The sequence below is a fragment of the Neophocaena asiaeorientalis genome, unplaced genomic scaffold (assembly GCF_003031525.2).
Source record: "Neophocaena asiaeorientalis asiaeorientalis breed wild unplaced genomic scaffold, Neophocaena_asiaeorientalis_V1.1 scaffold39, whole genome shotgun sequence".
Taxonomy (NCBI): Eukaryota; Metazoa; Chordata; class Mammalia; order Artiodactyla; family Phocoenidae; genus Neophocaena; species Neophocaena asiaeorientalis.
Genome location: NW_020175670.1, coordinates 5,296,021 through 5,315,553, shown reverse-complemented (window position 1 = coordinate 5,315,553; position 19,533 = coordinate 5,296,021). Strand labels below are relative to the sequence as shown.

Genomic DNA, 19,533 nt, shown 5'->3' with positions numbered 1-19,533 from the left:
CAAAAAAAAAAAAAAAAAAAAAAGAAATTAGAGGCGGGGACTCTCTCGCCAACATGTATTCAACAATGACATACCCTGAGGATCTCTTCTGGGTCCATGAATTTTTTTATTGCAAAAGAAGTTTTTAAATCACTGGGAAATGTTTCTAATTTATGGCATTGCTATTGTTTCGAATGTTATGTATTGTGATGAAAAAGGAAAACTTAAACAAACAAAAAAACCTGTATGTGAGTGGATGTGCTGAAACAGAAAAGGCAGATTGCTGATATACACTTCTGGTCTGTCTTATAGGGCCACTGAATTATAAAAATCCTAATTTAGATAACATTTCTCATCATTCAATATTAAAAACTTACCCTAGAGCGGATCCATTCTCCTGCATTTCTAAACACTGTCATGTATATCTTATAAACCTTCACCAGTTCAGTAAGCCTGCAATATTCTACACTGAAAATTAAAGGAAAAAAAAAAAAAGAGAGACAAATCCCATACATACATGAGCTGCCTGGATAACAGTGAGCCTCTGGGTACCGTCTGCCCATAGCGACCAGTCAGCACATTCTCAGGGGCCCCGGCAGTTTCCAAGTACTCAGGAAAGACTGAGATGTTTAAGCTGTGGTACGGGGAGGGGGAGACAAAAAGAAAGTAGAAATAAAAAAACAGATTTAGAATAATGATTGCATATTTTCATTCAAATGCTACTGATGACCACAAATTTCCAGATAACCAGGTTTATGAATTATTCATAGTCACATCCGAGATGAAGTCTCCCTGTCACTGTTGGCAGGCCCAGAGCACGTTGATGATTATTAGCATGTGGCCCTATATTAAGTGTGACAGAAGTGCACGTCGCTGCAAGTCTATCCATCAGGGCTGGCCCTCACTGGCCCTCTTTATTTATTTATTTATTTATTTGGCCACGCCACGTGGCCTGTGGGATCTTAGTTCCCTGACCAGGGATCAAACTGCACTCCCTGCATTAGAAGGGCAGAGTCTTAACCACTGGACTGCCACTGGCCCTCTTTAGAGGACCAGACAACCCCACCCACACTGATGCTTTCTCATCTCACTCTTCCTTAACGGCAAGGAATAGCACTAGCCTGGTTCTTTGTTGTGACATCTAAACTGATATTCTGCAAAAAAAAAAAAAAAAAAACTCTAAAAGCTTGAAAGGAAAAACTAAATTTTCTACATTGGGTACCAAAGACATCAAATCAATTTTTTTTTAACTTTTCATGGAAGCAGAACATAAATATAGAAAAGGATGCATACCACACACAGCTCAATGAATTTTCCTATACTGAACACACGAGATCAAAACCCAGAGCATTATCAGTACCCCAGAAACCCCCTTCGTGCCCCCTCCTAAAGGCACTACTATGCATAGATTACTTTTGCCCTTTTTTGTAGACATCAAATTGATCTATTGTCCTTATCCAGTCTTCACTTAAAAAACATACGTTGAACGCCTCCTATATGTGAAGACATAAGGCACTGTCTCTGTCTTTAAGGAAAGCAAAGTCTAGTGGGACCAAGAAACACACACAGCTGACCCCAAAGGGCAGTGGGATGAGCACAATGACTGAGATTCATGGCAAGCAGCCCAGAAATGGAGAAGTCGGGGAAGGCTTCCAAGTACCAGGGGTGCCTGGCATGCCCTCAGGCTGGGCAGGACTTAGCCAAGCGGGGACTGGGAAACAAGACAACAGAAAATACAGGAGTAAGAAAACTGCCTGGTGTATTGTGTTGCTGGACTCTCTAGAGCGAGGCCAGGAAAGAAGCTGGAGCCCGACTGTAACCTTGTACACATATTTGAGAACTTTAGTTGCAGACAGCCACTGATGGATCAGAGCTGGGTTTCAGATGCATGACTCTCTCTCTGGATGGATTCAGAGAGGGCAGAGTAGTGGCAGGGAGACCAGTTAGGTTGGAGAGGAAGGGTGAAGATTAGGGCAGTGGAGGTAGGTGGGGAAGGGAAAAGGAGAGAAGAATTAGTACTTGGGAAACATCCAGACACTAAAAGCAGAGCAACATGGTACCTGACTACATGTGGGTGGACGGCAGTGACAAATGGGGTAGAGAATACCAGTGAATTAACAAGTTTAATAAGGAAGACAACGGGTTTAGTTTGGTGCATTAGAAACTGAGATGTAGAAGGTTCGAGTGAGGACAACCAGATATTCTTCAGAGTGAGGCTTGGGGAAGAAACCTGAGCAAAACGTAAAGGCACAGAAATCGTCACTACATAGAAAGTAGCATAAATTAGATTAGTGGGTGGTATCACTGAAGGAACATGGGTAGAGGGAGAAGACTGGAGGATTAGGGCCAAAAGCAGAACCGTAGAGACAATGACAGAACTGGCAGAGGAAAAAGATCTTCTGAAAAGGACCAAGGAAGAAAGGCAGGGAGGTACCATGGAATACAATGAGATGAATAAAGATAAGAAATGAAAACTATACCTTTGCCTTTGACACTTAAGCAGTCACTGGCCACCTTGACTGAAGGTGGTTTCACTGAAGTGGTAGAGGCAGTGATAACAGAGCAAGTGAAAGAAGGGAAAGGAGAACGAACAGTTGTTGAAAGGCACTGGTGCTAATTAATGGAAGTCCGTATTGACAGCAGTAGAGACAGAAAGGTTGAGAGTTCAAGAGGGAGGAGGTAAGGATGGAATAAAATCCCAAAGGAGGTCGGGGAAAGGGGTCAGGAGTACAAACAAAGGGCCTGACCTTGAAGAGGAAGCGGGAATTCACAACCCTCTTATATTAGAATTACATAGAGGAGTGAAAACAAATATGGTTATAGTAAGTTTGTAGGTAACAGCACTAGGATATTAGAGGTAATAGACTAAAAGACATCAGTATTGTAGATACATAGCTGCCATGGTTCTTTGCTAGGAATAAGGTGACACATAAATGGTTTGATGACACAGATCTTGAAAATCTTGGTTTCTGGCATGCTACCCTGTTGTAAGTAGTCTGACCCTGTTTTAAGGTAGATAAACATATACGCCAGTACATAGCAAGGTGGGAAGGGGCATTTGCGAGATAGGCACATCCACAGTAGAACTTATTAGTAGTACCAAAAAAATAGCATACAAGCAAAAGATTCAGAAGAACACTCTTCTTATAATGATCTTTGTTCCCCGGTGCCAACCTTTCCAAAGGTTTACGTACAGTTTCATTTAAATGAAACCACTACCCACTATCGTACAAGGCCTCTTAAGATGCTTCAATTCAAAGATTCTTTCTAGCATGACTAACCTAATGAGAATGAAGAGTCAGACATCTTAAAGAAAAGGCAAAAAGAAGAGGAGGGTGGAGCTGGCAGCGGCACCTGCCTGCGATTTCCTAGCGAAACGTCCCTTAAGACAGCAGCACAGGCATCATCCTCCATCTCCTGCCCAACTCTTTCGCCTCAGGTTTTGGTGAATCCGGAAGTGGGTGGAGTGACCTAGCTCTTGGAAAGCACTCCAACGATGCCCAAAGTAGCAAGGCTCATTAGAAAATCTAACACAATGGAAAACACCTTGAAAAGCAGATTTTCTGTTCTCTAGGCAGCCTTTGTGATCTCACAAACTCTGAGGCTGCTCCAGGGTTGTTTGTCTATTCTGGTCACATGAACATGTCTCCAGGCCATCTTTGGAAGATGACAGAATTTTAGAATTCTAGATAAACACATCATTATCATCCTTGAAGTCAGCCAGGATTGAGATGGTTCCAGAGCCATCAGATGACTACTGACTGGGCCATTCGTCTTTGTGTCCCTGGGGCACAGGAGACAGAGCAAGCAGTCCATAAATATGGAATCAATCGATAAACCAATACATAAGCAAAGAGTTCTCACAACGAGGAGGTAAAGAGGCCAATTAAAGGGTGAGAACAGAATTAGTCTTTCTATTCCTTCCTTTCCCACCCTAACTGACTCAGAGCCAAGCCGCAAATCGCATTCAACTGCATTTACTTTCCTCTTCACAGAAGAACGTCTCTATGAACTCATAAATAAATATTGTGTGTTAAGAGAAATCAGAAATCATGAAATTATGAAAAACAGGATGCCTCTTAAGTGGGAAAATAAGTAGGTGTGAACATTTTGAGCGTACAAAGAAACAGAAATTGCCCACTTTACATCTATCTGCCTTCTTTGTTATCCTTTGGTGTGAAGGACAGACCCATTATTACTTTAACAGCAGGGTGCCTCTCCTCCCAGCCGCGCATTCACACAGCAACCCGCTCAGCTTCAACCCACTGGGCAACAGATCCTAATGAGATAATCAAGTCTCGCTCCCTTAAAAATTCTGATCCTAAAATATATTTATATTATGCATCATCTCATTTCTTTTGTAACGCATAAGCTCTAAGGTATCACTGATCACACTGAACACATTTTACACATGACAAGAAGCGCACTGTAGCATTGTTTGGAAACAACTTTAAGGATAAAGTTCCCAAAAGTGAGGAATAGTGGGGTTGTTGTTTTGTTTATTAGTATGTACTATGTGACATTTTTCTGAACTGTTAAAAAATAACTCGGTCCTGAAACATCCAATCTGTTTCTGCCCATCTGAACAGCAATATATGGAGAAGGAAACAGATCTTTGAGACTGCCATCCTTTTTTCCTATTCTTGATTAAGAATCTAGGAGACCAAGATGAACAATACACCATTTACTTGAATGCAAGCCACCAAGGGGAGGAAAGGAATATTTATGCCAGTACACAAAGTGTTTAGTGTGCAACTTTTTAATTACTACATTTATGGTATTACCGTAATATATTCACTAACACAAATGCTCTACAGGGACATTAACCCTCAACAAATACATCAATGCTTCCCTCCTCTCCTCCAAATTCTTATTATGCTGACATGGGGCAAAAATGCCAAGAATTCTCTCCGAAATAAACATTTCATGTCAACAATCACTTGTTCTACTATCTCCCTTTCTGTTTTATAACATAACAACTCTACTCAAGTATTTGCTATTAACCTAAAAGACAAATTTGTAAGCACAATATTTTTTAAAGGGCTTTGTTTAATGTAACATCTTTTTTGATATGAAAGCTGGTTCAACCTATTAAAAAAGTTGATATGTTCTAAATAACATATTCTGTAACTCATCAAATTATAAGTCTCTGTATCACTCTGCACTTATAGTACTATATAATTTCTGCTTTTTAGAAACCTCAAGGGGTAAGGCATTGAGGATGATGAAGAGTTTCATAATGGCTGAAGGATGACCCATCTAAGTAATAAAATGGGTTTAATTTCAACCATACTGGATTTTTTTTTTTTCCTAAAAGGTAAAGTCTTCTCAGAGAATCCAGAATGTGATTAGGCTTTGGTGACACAGGATCATCAATATGACTATCAATTATCATGCTCTGTTAGAACATGAGAACACTATCTCTGAGGAAAAGAAGCTGGCCCAGTGGATACCAGGCAGATGTTGAGTTTCTACCACCATGATGAGAGCTAGATGGGGAGTTCCCACCAAAGCAACAGGACACTCTGAGAATCAAAGGGAAGAGATTGATGAAATTCAAACACCAAGGAAAAGGAGAGCCAAAGGTGAAATCTAAGTCACAGACCTAGGTCTAGAGCCAAGTGGAGTCAGGATGTGAGTGGAAGATGAATGGATGGGATGGGGGACAGGGCATAGGACTGGCTTTATGTGTGTGCTGCTGGTAACGGGACTGACCTTGCCTAGAGTGGCCAGTGGCAAGACAACCTTTCCAGGCACAGAGGGATGTCTGTTCCTCTACTCAAAGGTTGCTGACTGCTATATTTTGGGAGATATTTTTGCCTACCTTTCATAGTTTGGTTATGTCCTCTCCCTTGCTGTCAAGGGTTGAGTCTCATTGCTTTTAGAGTATCAACCTTTCCCTTCTTCAAGTCAGCTATGATTTTGGAAACCAAATAAAACTAAAAAGCATAAGAGAATTAAAACTTAAAATACGAAGTTCCAGATAAGTTCTGAAGGACACAGTACACAGACTCTGAACCCACACCGGGGCAGTTGAGATGTCTTTTTTGTTTATTCCTTGGTTCTTACAGAATTCAAATCCTATTCCTTAAGTAGGACTCGCACAAAGTCATTTAGTACAGACACAGCCAAACCTAAAAAATGCCCTGGGGTGTTATTTTTTATTTATTTATTTTTATTTTTTTGCAGTATGTGGGCCTCTCACTGCTGTGGCCTCTCCCGTTGCAGAGCACAGGCTCCGGACGCGCAGGCTCAGCGGCCATGGCTCACGGGCCCAGCCGCTCCACAGCATGTGGGATCTTCCCGGACCGGGACACGAATCCGTGTCCCGTGCATCGGCGGGCGGACTCTCAACCACTGCACCGCCAGGGAAGCCCCTGGGGTGTTATTTTTAAGTGACTGCGGTTATATTTCAAGGACTTCTTTTAGAGAAACCCAATAAGTTGAATATCCAGGAACACAACCGAACCAATTGCTCTGATGTGAAGTACCTGGGGAAATGTGGGAATAAACTCAAAAGCTGGAGAAGGGAGGGCTTTGTCACTGGATAAGTAAGCGACTGTGGGCAAGTCAACTAGCCTTCTACTCCCATCTGCAATATGGGTTAATGACACCTACCTTGCAAAGGTATGAAGAACAAATGAAAGGCTCAGACGATAACAAAAAATGTAAATTAGACCTTAATTAAGTGGAAACGCACTACATAACTCCCTATGACACACAGATCTTTATTTAGAGCTGAGAAAGTCATCTGCCTAGTGGTTCCTATCCAGCTCTCACCACCTCATATGATAAGATCCTCTTCCCAAATTATTTTTGACAACTTTCCTTTTGGTTAATAAATAAAATGCTTTCAACTTAACTGTTTAAATAGCAAGTACAAGTATTACTGTATTTTCAGGTAAAAAAACTAGAATGTAAAGCTTCCCCCAATTATGATATTCCCACTTTGTTTCTTCCTCAACTTTTTCTTATTCAAATTTCTTTTCCCTTTTTCCCATTTTTCTTTTTTGAATCCTTGCTTTCTCACTGTAAGTGATGCCCCTGCAATAATAGTAACTACCAGCTTTATGTTATTTAGCAGTTTACAAGGCACTTTCATATACAATACCTTATTTCCCTTAAAGTACTTTTACTTTCTTCCCTTTATTTTTACCTTGCTCCACTTTCCAAAACACAAATAGGACTTCCTAAAATCAGCAAAGAAGCAATTTTTCTCCTTCCGACTGCCAACACATTACACAATACTTGGCAGAGTTGTCTAAAGCAAGTTAGACTATATAGAGTATACCTAAATCCTGACGCATCCAATTCTTCTTGCAGATTCTTTTTTTCTCCCCTGGTGATGATCTTTTGAAGTTAAAATACAGTGAACATTATGTAAATGTACCACCATGTTAAAATGAGACAGGAAAATCTCTTTAAGAATCATCAAAAATAGTAAATGAAAAATAAAAGGGAAAGATGAGGTAAAAAGATTTACAAAGAGAAAAAGAAAAAGCACAAAGTTGATGTTGTTTTGGCTTCCAGGAAAATCTCCAGAATCTATCTCACCAGACCTACTTTTCTCCAAGCTCTGCATTAAATAATCTGATTATTAAATCTGTGAAAAACCACAAGGGATGAGCCCATCTCATTAAAAAAAGATGATCTTTTGAGTTATGATCATGAGAAAGAGCATCTATTTCTGGCTTTAAGGACAGAAGTACTTCCTGTTTCTTGCTCAGAGGCAGCGACACTTCTAGTAAGCTTTAGCACAGCACAGATGCCTGGCATCCTTTACCTATCATGATGAAAACAGGGACCTTCAAATAGAAATGTTTCCTCTCAGAAGCTCTGCATACTCTCAACCCTGACCAACAAAGAACATGAGGTGTCTGAAACAGGAAAATATTAATTCTACCATATGAAGGTAAACATTATTTAAAAAAAAAAAAAAGGATTCTGTAAACTCTAGGGTGGGAATCAGATCAGATTCCCCTATATTCATTCAAACCCTACAGGACACAAAAAGCTTTTAAAGTTTGAATTGGCTCTCCCTTTGCTTTACAATGGTTAAATAAGGCCCATAGTAATTTTACAGTAATTCTTGACATACCTTAATACATTAAACATTATTTAAAAAATCAGTTGTTAAAACTGGAGAACTAATAAAATTTAAGGAAAAAGTTGAAGGAGAGGTCATATTTGGTCCTGATTCTGCTGTGGTGTTTACATGTTCAATAATGTAAGCCTTTGGCACATTATGAAATCTTCTTCATTTTACAAGAGATATTCTGAGATTTTATCCTAGGAATGAGAAAGATATCATGGTCTGACATTCTTCTATAGAATCTACAGAGATGCTTCACGGAAACTCAGTATCCTACAGAATACAGCTACCACATAAAACGGTACTTAGAAAAGAATGTTTTTCCAGCTTGGACACAACTCAAGTCAAACTAGTAGGGAATCTAAGAAAGACTGACCCAACTGGGATTATGGCCGTGGAAAACCTGAAGGGATGGAAGTCATTTCTTTGAAATGTTGTAAATTGTGTGTGTTATTCTTGTGACTGGGTTTGAGGTCAGACTTGGAATTGATACCTAAGAAATAACTGACCTTTTTTCCTATTATGTACTCAAATCAAGAAAGGATGACACCTAGTTCAATTTTGACAGTGAGAGTAACAATCTCTGAATGAAACTGAAAAGTATAGTAGATGGAATCCATCCTAGAGTAATCAAATTAACTCTTCTTTAATGGGCCAGACAACCATGTATCCAAATGGAAAGACCAAATCTCAAAAGTTCACGATTAAGGATTTTCAGCCTCAAGTGGTGGTTTATAATCATGTGCTTAACTGCATTCCCTCCACTAAGTGATACCAAATAAGAGGAAGAGATAAGCTCACAAGAAGAAAGAGAATGGAAAAAGAGAAAAATAATGGAAAAACCTTTTGGAAAATGGAAAGCAGATGGGAAAATGACAAGTGAATTTTCAAAGCAGGGACAGACAAAACTGAAATGCCTACTAGCAGAACTGACAGGAAGAAGCCAGACAATATGGGGCACAGACCCTTCAAAAAGTACAAAGTCCAGTTCCATCCAAAGTGGGGGACGAATGGAGAAGGAAGCGCAGAGATGGCATTGAAAACCGGAGAACCGCTTGCAAGACATTTTAAGGAGTAAACCTCCAGATCTGTCCTTAGCCATGAAGCTTGTCAACTCTTTCCTTCCGCCTGAGAAGGTCTGGACTCAGGGACACTAGGAAGAGTGACTGGGTGGAGGTACCATTCTGAAACAGAGGACTGAGTCAAAGTGTACACTGAGTGGAGAGACACACAGCCCCTCCCTTGCTGGGTTTCTAACCAGCCCAAGAGAAGAGATCTACAGTTACCAAAACTAGGGAGAAAGGGGGCTTCTGAAAACAGAAAATCATCCTATGGCAAGTAAGGTCACCAGGTGACATGAGAGAGCCCTGTCAGCTTGTTTATGCACAAAGAGCCTCCACATAAATAAAAATGGACAGCCAATGATCACCAGACATGTGACGAAGAGCCTAACGTGACAGACAGGAACTTTAGGAGAAAGGACAGTCAGTCAACACTGGGAGCGGGGAGAAAACTTCATACACATTATTAAAAAGACACTTGCATCCGTAAAGCAAAACAAGAATAGGATGCTATAAAAGAGAAATATTATTAGAACAAGAGCTACTAGAAATTAATATTATGATCACAGAAATTAAAAATCCATAGAAGGGTTAGAAGATAATAGAGATTTAAATGTTCCCCAAGAGTAGAACAAAAAAATAGCAGGATAGAGATCAGGGACTTTTTTTTTTTTTTTAACAATAAGTAAGTTGGAGGAAAAATACAAAAGTTCCAGCATCTGACAAATAAGAGTTTCAGAAAAGAGAAAACAGTGGGAAGAAAATTATCCTCCACCACCTGCCGCAAAAATCATCACAATGGATGGAAAAAGTTACACACCAAGGCACATTATGCTGAAACCTCAGAACATTAGGGGATTAAAAATAAAAGACTCTAAAAGCTCCCCCGCTACACCCCTCCCAAAAGAAGTCACATATAAAGTAACCAGAATCAGAAACGCATCCAACAATAGCAAAATTGGAAGCGGAAGAAAATGAAGCAGGGACTCCAAAACTCTCAGGGAAACTAATTTCCCACTTTAAATTCTGTACCAATCATATGTGAGGAGAGACTAAGTGATATTTGCACACATGTCAGATCTCCAGAAAATTACATCATACACACTCTTCTTTCTCAAGAAGCAACTGGGCAATGTGCCTCCCCCCAAAGAAAGAGGAAACCAGGAGAGATGCTATTCAGTAAACAGGTCAATCAAGAACTCCTAACATGGTAGTAAAAAAAAATTCCGGGTCAACAGCTGTGCATAAGGCCTCAAGAGCAAACAGTCCAGAAGGGAGCAGGCAAGCAGAAGGCTCCCGGAAAAAACGTCACACACACCACAGACACACACAAAAGAACTGAGAGCCAAGCCGTTGTGTTTGACCTTATTTGAGAATTTGGGGCTGAATAAGTAGCACATAAATAGAATAGGAAGCCAAAAAAAAAAAAAAAGATTTTTTTAATATGCTGAACAAGAAAGAAAATAAAATCACAGTACACTGCATAACTCAGCTGTGAAAAATATTTATGGTGAAAATAAATCGAGATATAAACTATCTCAGAGAGTGAGAGGCAGGTATTTAAGGGAGGGAGTGTAAAAGAGAGCTAACCCCTTATATTCCTTAATAGAAATTCAATGTTTAATGTCTAGAAAAGAAAAAAAAAATTCAAGAAACATCATTATAAAGATAATTAGCTACATGGAAGTAAATATCAGAAGAAGAGCTCACTGAATTGAAAGTAGTTGCCTCTGAGAAATGGGAAATGACGATGCAAATAAGCAGGCAGCAACTTGTAAGCTACATATATGTATTACTGCAAATAAAAAAACATTTTTAAGAGGGTAGAAATTTATGAATAAAATATATAAACCATCTATAAATCATCTAAGACAAACTGATAATGTGAAGTTTCATTTTATACTATAAATTTTAAAAAAACAGATAAATCTTAATCTGCTCCTCCTAGTTAATCAAATTGTTAAAATTCCATTTAATGCATTTTATCTTAAAGTAGTAAGGAGCACACCGTGAGAGGTCAATTACACCTAAATTGTCAAGTGACACCTCTAGCCTTAGTTAACACGTGATGAAAGGGTCCCTGGATACCAGTGCACAAGAGGGAATCCGCCATCTCTGTTATCATAGAGTGGTCAACTACAGCTTCAAACAGATAAACACGTTGGCCACTCCCCATCTACCAGAGCCCAGATGGTGGTTTCTTATAGTGAAGATTTGTCCTTATAGAGGGAAGAAGGATGGAGACTATTCAGCATCTGAACCCCCTTCCTATATTTGGGAAATTTCTCATCATATGAGTATTGATGAGAGACACACCTTTCAACATAGAGACAAAAATGGCTGGACATTCACCTTGCCAGACTCCCTTGAAGCTAAGGCATGGGACCTAGTCTTGGCCCAACCTGCATCTAAAGCTGGAGACAGGGGCAGGAGGAACTTATTGTGGGTGAGGGCAATGGCAACAACATCTAGTGCCCAGAGGCAGCAAAGGCTGAGGTGACAGAGTTGGTAGCAAGTGTCTGGTCCCAATGGTGTGGTCAGTGTGAAACAGCATGATCCTGTGTTCAGTGACAGGGTCCACCCTGCATAGAATTAATCATAGCATATGACCTTGGCTATGAATCTGGTTGTGTAGTCTCTAATTGCTCCTGACCTTTTCCTAACTCTTAGCAGTTCTAGAAACCACCCAACAGCATCTTCTCCAGAAATTACTTCTCTGCGTAAAGCATTCAGCCAGTCTCCGTTGCTTCTGTCTCAGAACCCTGCCTCATGCATTGCCCCAGGATACACAGGGGGAGATAGGTGGCCATCTCCTGAAGTTAAGAATGAAACATTTATGTTCCTTATGATACCAAAGCAGAATCAAGGACATTTTTCCACAGGGAAACATGGGGGAAGGTTAGGTTTTAAAGTACAAATAAAACTATACTGCTGGAATGTTATGGGTTAAAAGTTTTAGCGGGCTCATCTATTCTTTGAATTCTTTTCTCCCATTAGAAAACACATTCCAAGTTCAAAACCACTAACTGACTTGACAACAAGCCACGAGAATGTCATCAGTCTGTGAATTGGGAGTTGTCACTACTCACATTTGGCAAAAGACTTGTGCTCACGATTCTCACTGTTGTGAGTAGGCAGAAGAGCAGTGGGTGAGGAAGAACAATTTTCTTTGTCTTTCTACTTAACACAGAGCTTTCTGAGAGCTGAAGCTATTTGAAAACCAGTGGTCAAGAACTGCACATGAATATGAAAATGCAAACCAAGGCATCCAAAGATTTATATTCAGCTGTAGAAACATCAATATTGCTGAAAACCTACATCCATCAGCTCAGCCTACTGCAGCGTATTTAGTTCCCAGACTGAGAAAGCTGAACCCTAGGCAATTTATCTGCATGTGTGTTGGGCTAACCACACAAATTTTGCAGACGAAGCTGGAAGTTAAGATAGATAGATTAGAACAAACGGTTGATGTGACCAAAAGGGCTTCATAAAAGAGTAAAGTGCAATCAGGACATTAATAGAAATGTGGATGGAAAGAAAGAAAGCCTCTCTCTGTGGTGCCCATTGTTTCTGGAAACTGAAGAAGTCTTTCATGACAAAGTACAGCTACAGTTTTTGTTAATCATACTGAACAAGATTATACGCACTCTGTAAAGAAGGCTAACAAAGTAAATGCAAAGCCTGATGTACGCACATAATTTCCCCTCCTGTGGTGTTATTTCATAAAGACTTGCCAAGAGATCAATCCCTCAGTCACAGAAGTCAGGCTATATAAATCATCTTGGAAAAAAAATTAATTGTATTTCAGTTGGTGATGTAAATGCTACTTCAAATTCTATCAACTGCCAAAGCATCTTTACCATATATTCTTCTCCTGTGCCGTCAGTTCCCATGAAATATCTAATGGCCACTAAAACAAGAGCTTTATTCCACAGTTGTCCAGGTGAATTATATTTTGCTCACACAGTGTTTTGAAAAGCTGAGATAAATTCATCTCAGTTAATCCCAGATCACCACCCCGCCTCCAGCTCCCTGTTTCATTTGGAGATTACAATGGACAGTGATTCCACACAGCAACATGCGTGTGTGTCAAAGTAAATATGCAATCTAATCACCACAGCTCTGTACAGAACAAAGCACAGGTTTGATTTTAGCTCTGTACAGAACAAAGCACAGGTTTTGATTTTGCTACTTAGGTTTCAGAAATGAAAAGGTGGGGGGATCCCAAGAAATCAGTCTCAAAAGCTTTTTCCAAGACTACTTTTGTGAGAAATTTTAAAATAAGGCTCAGTTTCTGATACACAAGTATAAAGGAGGCAAATTCACAGCTAGTTACTGAATTTCAAAATGGTGAAACCCTAAAAGCTATTTCCAAAACAGACTCACTGTATCCAAAGCCTGAATTAATATTTAGGTATATAGAAATATGTCTTTGTTTCTCTCCCCTCTCCAATGGCTTAAGAGATCATTCAGAAATTCACACTGAGGGGTTTTGTTTCATTCTGCGTAGGTTCTGCTTCCAACCATCGTAAGTAGCAGATTTTTTTTAAACTTTTACTATAAGAATCTCTATATGAGTATATAATCTCTCAAACACCTTCTTAATCTAAATTTTTTAAACAAATGACAAGATGTAACTAAAATGGCATTGGTTTCACCAATATCACACAATGTAAACTGACAGTCAATGAAGTTCTAAGGAAACTATAAAATGGTGAAATATTATCGCTCACTTGAAAAAGTAGTAACTGAAAGCAAGTCAAATGAACACCAATCCTTCAACATTTACTACAAGCACAGCAGTTTGTAGTAGGTGTGGAACAGGAATGCGGCATGTGACACACCTACTGGCAACGGGGAACTTAGCACATTGCAGAAACATGACACATGGAACACTGATGAACACTGGATCACAAGCCCCCCAGAAAGATTTAAATGTGAAGGACAAGAGGTTGGATAGGTCAACTGAGACCAATTTCTGTCATATTATTAAGCCTATTATATACACTTAGAAGATTTTATGTGACATGAATACGTCCACACCTCTTATATCATAAAGGATACCAATCAACAATACTGTCAAAGTCAACTTCATGCAACTAAGAAACTTTACCATTATCTTTCCAACATCACTCATATTGCTGTATTTATTTTTGACCAGTCTGAGTCTCCCACTGGACTATGAGATATTACAGGTCAGAGGTGTACCCTACTGAACTTTTAATACTTAGCTCTTGGCACTACTGAACACAGAATAGTCCAATATACTGATGATGAATGAATGAACGGCACTAAAATAGTAGCTATTTATTTGGTGATTTATCTGAATACAAAGATTGATTCTTGACAATAAAACAAAGTTCAGGAGGCGTCTACAAAGTTATATTTTACTAAGAAAATGGTCAAAATTAAGAATCAAAAAATACACAAAAGAGGTGTTCACTGAAGCATTATTCATCATAGGAAAAATGGCAATATTCTGAATTTTCAACAATTGGGCAATGTGCTGTTTTACTACGGTCAAAGACTGGATAGTTTATGGAACCATTAAAAATGACAAACATGGGGCTTCCCTGGTGGTGCAGTGGTTGGGAGTCCGCCTGCCGATGCAGGGGACGCAGGTTTGTGCCCCGGTCCGGGAGGATCCCACGTGCCACAGAGCGGCTGGGCCCATGGGCCATAGCCACTGGGCCTGCGCGTCCAGAGCCTGTGCTCCGCGGCAGGAGAGGCCGCAGCAGTGAAAGGCCCGCATACCGCAAAAAAAAAAACAAAAAAAACAAACATTAAGGCCTGCAACAGAGGAAATTAAGATGTAACAATAATAAAAAAGAAGGGGTCAAAATAAGATGTATACTACAACTACAACCAAATAAAAATACATACATATGTTAAAAGACTGGAATGAAATACACACAAAAATACGTGTTTAAGTAAATAGACTTGGAGCTTATAGGTGATTTTTCCACTCTAAACTTTTTGTAATACTTGATATTTATATCGTCATTTATAGCTCCTACGGTAAAACTGTTATATTGCCATTACAGATTCTTGCAAAAGTAGCATTTTAACATTACGTGTCTAACAGTAATTGTTACAATGATTATTAATAGAAACTTATTTCATCAAATCTAAGTGCTACTGGAAGCTACACCACTATTTTATGTGCTAAGAATAAAAACAAAATTGCTGCCAAGAATAGTTATAAGATGTCAGCAATGGCAACATACATCAAATTTCGCGAATGTTAAAATGTGAAAGATGTATGTCTTAGAATCAATGAGACAGAAAAAAGAATAAACAGAATAAAGCAACTGTACAAGAAACTATTTTATTGGTGAAATAAAAGTGATTTCTAGATAACAAGAAACTAACAAATCTATGGGGAAAGTGATAGAAATCTCTTATCAAAATAAATTATTTGACTCACAAATAAGTCTATATAAAGACTGGGATAATGAGAGAAACAAGGACATCACACAACGGAAGTCAAGTCTTCATCATACCCCTGAGATCAAATATACTTGGTCCAAATGGATTGAATAAATGGACTACCAAGAAGTAATTAAGGGTTTCCCTGGTGCCACAGTGGTTGGGAATCCACCTGCCAATGCAGGGGACACGGGTTCGAGCCCTGGTCTGGGAAGATCCCACATGCCGCAGAGGAACTAAGCCCGTACGCCACAACTACTGAGCCTGAGCTCTAAAGCCTGCGAGCCACAACTACTGCAGCCCGCGAGCCACAACTACTGAAGCCCGCACACCTAGAGCTTGTGCTCCGCAACAAGAGAAGCCACCGCAACGAGAAGCCTGTGCACCACAATGAAGAGCAGCCTCCTACTCGCCATAACTAGAGAAAGCCCGCGCGCAGCAACAAACACCCAATGCAGCCCCCCAAAAAATTAATTAATTAAAAAAAAAAAAAGAGGTAATTAAGGTAAGCCAACAGGCCTAGACAAGATTTTTTAGCTCGGGGTAGGGTGGGGGCTATGAAATGAATTGCTTTGAGTGGCATTCCCTTGAAAATAATGCTGAAGCTTCCTGTTGGTTTATAATCAACAGAGAGGGCCACTGACTGAATTTTGGTAACCTCAAAATTTTTGCATGGATGAGTAGGATGGGAAGAGGCAGTAAGTCCACATCAGTGAATGAAGCATCATGGTTCACAAAAACAATTAAAATTTGTAATTTTCTACCTAGTCCTCTAAGCCTTCCTCCCTAAGTTCATGCATTTCTATAAATAATTGGCTTTTTACTTAAAATAATAATGGAAATGAATTAATCTCACCTGAACTCTTAGCAGTTTAACATGAAGAAAATGTAAGGAACTTTCCAGTTGGAAACCAAATCACGGGACACCACCTTAACTATCCCTGAGAGAGTAACCACAACAATGCAACCAACTGTAAGAACAAACTACAATGAGCAGTGAGACAAAAATATCACCCAAGAAGAAAAAATGTCAAGTGCATTATTTTAAAAGCACTGATTATTTAAACCCTTCATACATCTACATATGTAAGGCAAAGGGGTCTTACTCATTGCCAAATAACAAAAACAAAATACAGAAGTCTAATACTAAACTAATATAAACATCAATTTGCTTACTGTAAGAATGAATAAAAGCCAACCTCTGGGAGAAATCAACAAAGCCAAGAGTTTGGTTCTTTAAAAAGTCCAACAAAATTGACAAACCTTTAATTAGACTAAAAAAAAGGAAAGAAGACTCAAATAACTAACATCAGAAATAAAAAAGAGAACATTACTACCAATTGTAAAGATATAAAAGGGATTATAAAAGAGTACTATGAACAACTGTAGGGTAACAAATTTGACAGCCTAGATGAAATGGGTAGGTTTCTAAAAACACCTACCAAGATGGAACTCTGAAGAAAGAAAATCAGACCTATACCTAATAACAAAACTGATCAGTAATCTCAGAAAGAAAAGCCTAGGACCAGATGGCTTTACCAGTACGTTCTATCAAACATTTAAAAAAGAAGAATCCTTCTCAAGTCCTCCTAAAAAAATGAAAGAGGGGGAAACACTTCCAAATTCATTCTATGAAGCTAGCATTACACTCATACCAACGAAAGTTTTCTACATAAAACAAACAGACAAACCCCTACAGACCATTATCCCTTATGAATACTGATGGAAAAATCCTCAGCAAAATACTAGCAAACAGAATGCAACAGCATATTAAAAGTGGAATTTATTGCTGAAATGCAAAGATGGTTCAACATATGAAAATCAACCAATGTAATGCACCACATTAAAAGAATGAAGGAAAAAAATATCACCTGATCATCTCAACTGATGCAGAAAATAAACCTGAAAAATTCAATACTCTTTCATGATAAAAAACACTCAACAAATTAGGAATAGAAGGAAACTACTTCAACAAAATAAAGGCCTTATATGAAAAACCCACAGCTAACAATATACTCAATAATGGAAAAGGCTGAAAGCTTTTCCATTAAGATCAAGAACTAGGCAAGAATGCTGCTCACTCTCACCACTTCTGTTCAACATAGTACGGGAAGCCCTACCCAGAGCAATTAGGTAAGAAAAAGAAATAAAAAGCATCCAAATTGGAAAGGAAGAAGTAAAATTATTTCTATTCATGGATGACATGAAAACCCATCACAGATGTAGAAAACACTAGATTCCAGAAAAAATTTTTTTAAATGGTAGAACTAATAAACAAATTCAGCAAACTTACAGGATATAAAATTAACACACAAAAATCAGTTGCATTTCTATACATTAACCATGAACGATCCAAAATGAAAACTAAAGACAATTCTATTTATAACAGAACCAAAAAAGAATAAAATACTTAGGAATAAGCTTAACCAAGGAGGCAAAAGGCTTATACACTGAAAACTGCAAAATGTGGCTGAAAGAAATTCAAGAAGAGTCAAATAAATGGAAAGATATCCTGCATTCATAGATTGGAAGACTTAATATTATTGTTAGGATGTCAATACTACCCAAAGAGATACACATACATATTCAATGGAATCCTTATCAAAACCCCAAAGACATTTCTGCAATTGTGAAGTCCGCACATATTCTCTCTTTCAATAAGTTTTAAGGGTGAATTGCTCCAAGTTACCAACTGACATTAATAATAATTAATCAACCTATAAAGTAATATATTGAACATTGCGAATCGGAAGCTACCATTCAGACATACAGAGGATTCAACGTTTAAAATAGGGTGGCATCATCACTAACATTCAGGCTGACAATGGACCAAATTCACAACTTTTCGCACGAGACAATCACAGGGGAGACTTGGTGAGCCTGTTCTGCCATTGCACTTGAAAAGCATACCAACAGAATAGTATAATATCAGATAATGGGTAGAAAGGCCTTTTCCAGCAACAGATACCTGGGTCTCCACAAAACAGCTACAGTCACAAACCAGGGCAGTGTCAAGGAAGGTAATCACCATCATCAGATACAGAGAGGTTCAATTTGTTCAAAAATTGTACTGTGCATTTTTTTTTTTTTTTTTTGCAGTACGCGGGCCTCTCACTGTTGTGGCCTCTCCCGCCGCGGAGCACAGGCTCTGGACGCACAGGCTCTGGACGCGCAGGCTCAGCGGCCATGGCTCACGGGCCTAGCCGCTCCACGGCATGTGGGATATTCCCGGACTGGGACGTGAACCCATGTCCCCTGCATCGACAGGCGGACTGTCAACCACTGCGCCACCAGGGAAGCCCTGTACGGTGCATTTTTAGGAGTTATTATAGATGCATAGAATTTCTGATTGACAAAGACCTTTAAAATGATATTACATGTGAAAATCATTTTATGGATAAGAAAATGAGGACCCCAGGAAGGGGTACCTATGTAACTCAAGGTCACACAACTAGCAGTTAGCAAAACCGGGACTAGAACCTAGGTTCCCAGTGTTCCTCCGTCTTCCCTAATAAAACTCCTGAGCTTCAGGTTGGGAGTACCACCTTAGTCTGCTGCCAGAAAAAATCTCCCCACCAAATGATTTCTTTTTCTTTCCAGTTTTATTGAGCTATAATTGACATATAACATTGTATTAGTTTAAGGTGTACAATATAATGACTTGACATGTGTATTTATGACTAAATGGTCACCACAGTAAGTTAGTTAACATTTATCACCATGTATAGTTAAAAAGTTTTTTCTCTTGTGATGAGAACTCTTAGGATCTACTCTCCTAGCAACTTTCAAATGTACAGTACAGTATTGTTAACTACAGTCACCATGCTGCACATTACATCCCCATGACTTATTTATCTTATAACTGGAAGTTTGTTCCTTTTGACTACCTCTCCCACCCACAAACCCCTCACCTCAGACAACCACCAATCTGTTCTTTGTTTCTGTAAATTCAGGATTTTTTTTAGATTGTAC

At 39.1% G+C, this 19,533-nt stretch overlaps 1 protein-coding gene across 13 annotated transcripts in view; it reads right to left on the bottom strand.

Moving 5' to 3' along the window:
* Window positions 1–19,533, bottom strand: part of APBB2 (amyloid beta precursor protein binding family B member 2) — a 369,238-nt gene that overhangs the window by 234,307 nt on the left and 115,398 nt on the right. For all 13 annotated transcript variants that reach the window (XM_024731651.1, XM_024731661.1, XM_024731662.1 and 10 more), the window contains one exon: window positions 497–613. The gene's annotated coding sequence lies outside the window, so the exon portion shown is untranslated. The remainder of the gene's footprint in view (window positions 1–496; window positions 614–19,533) is intronic.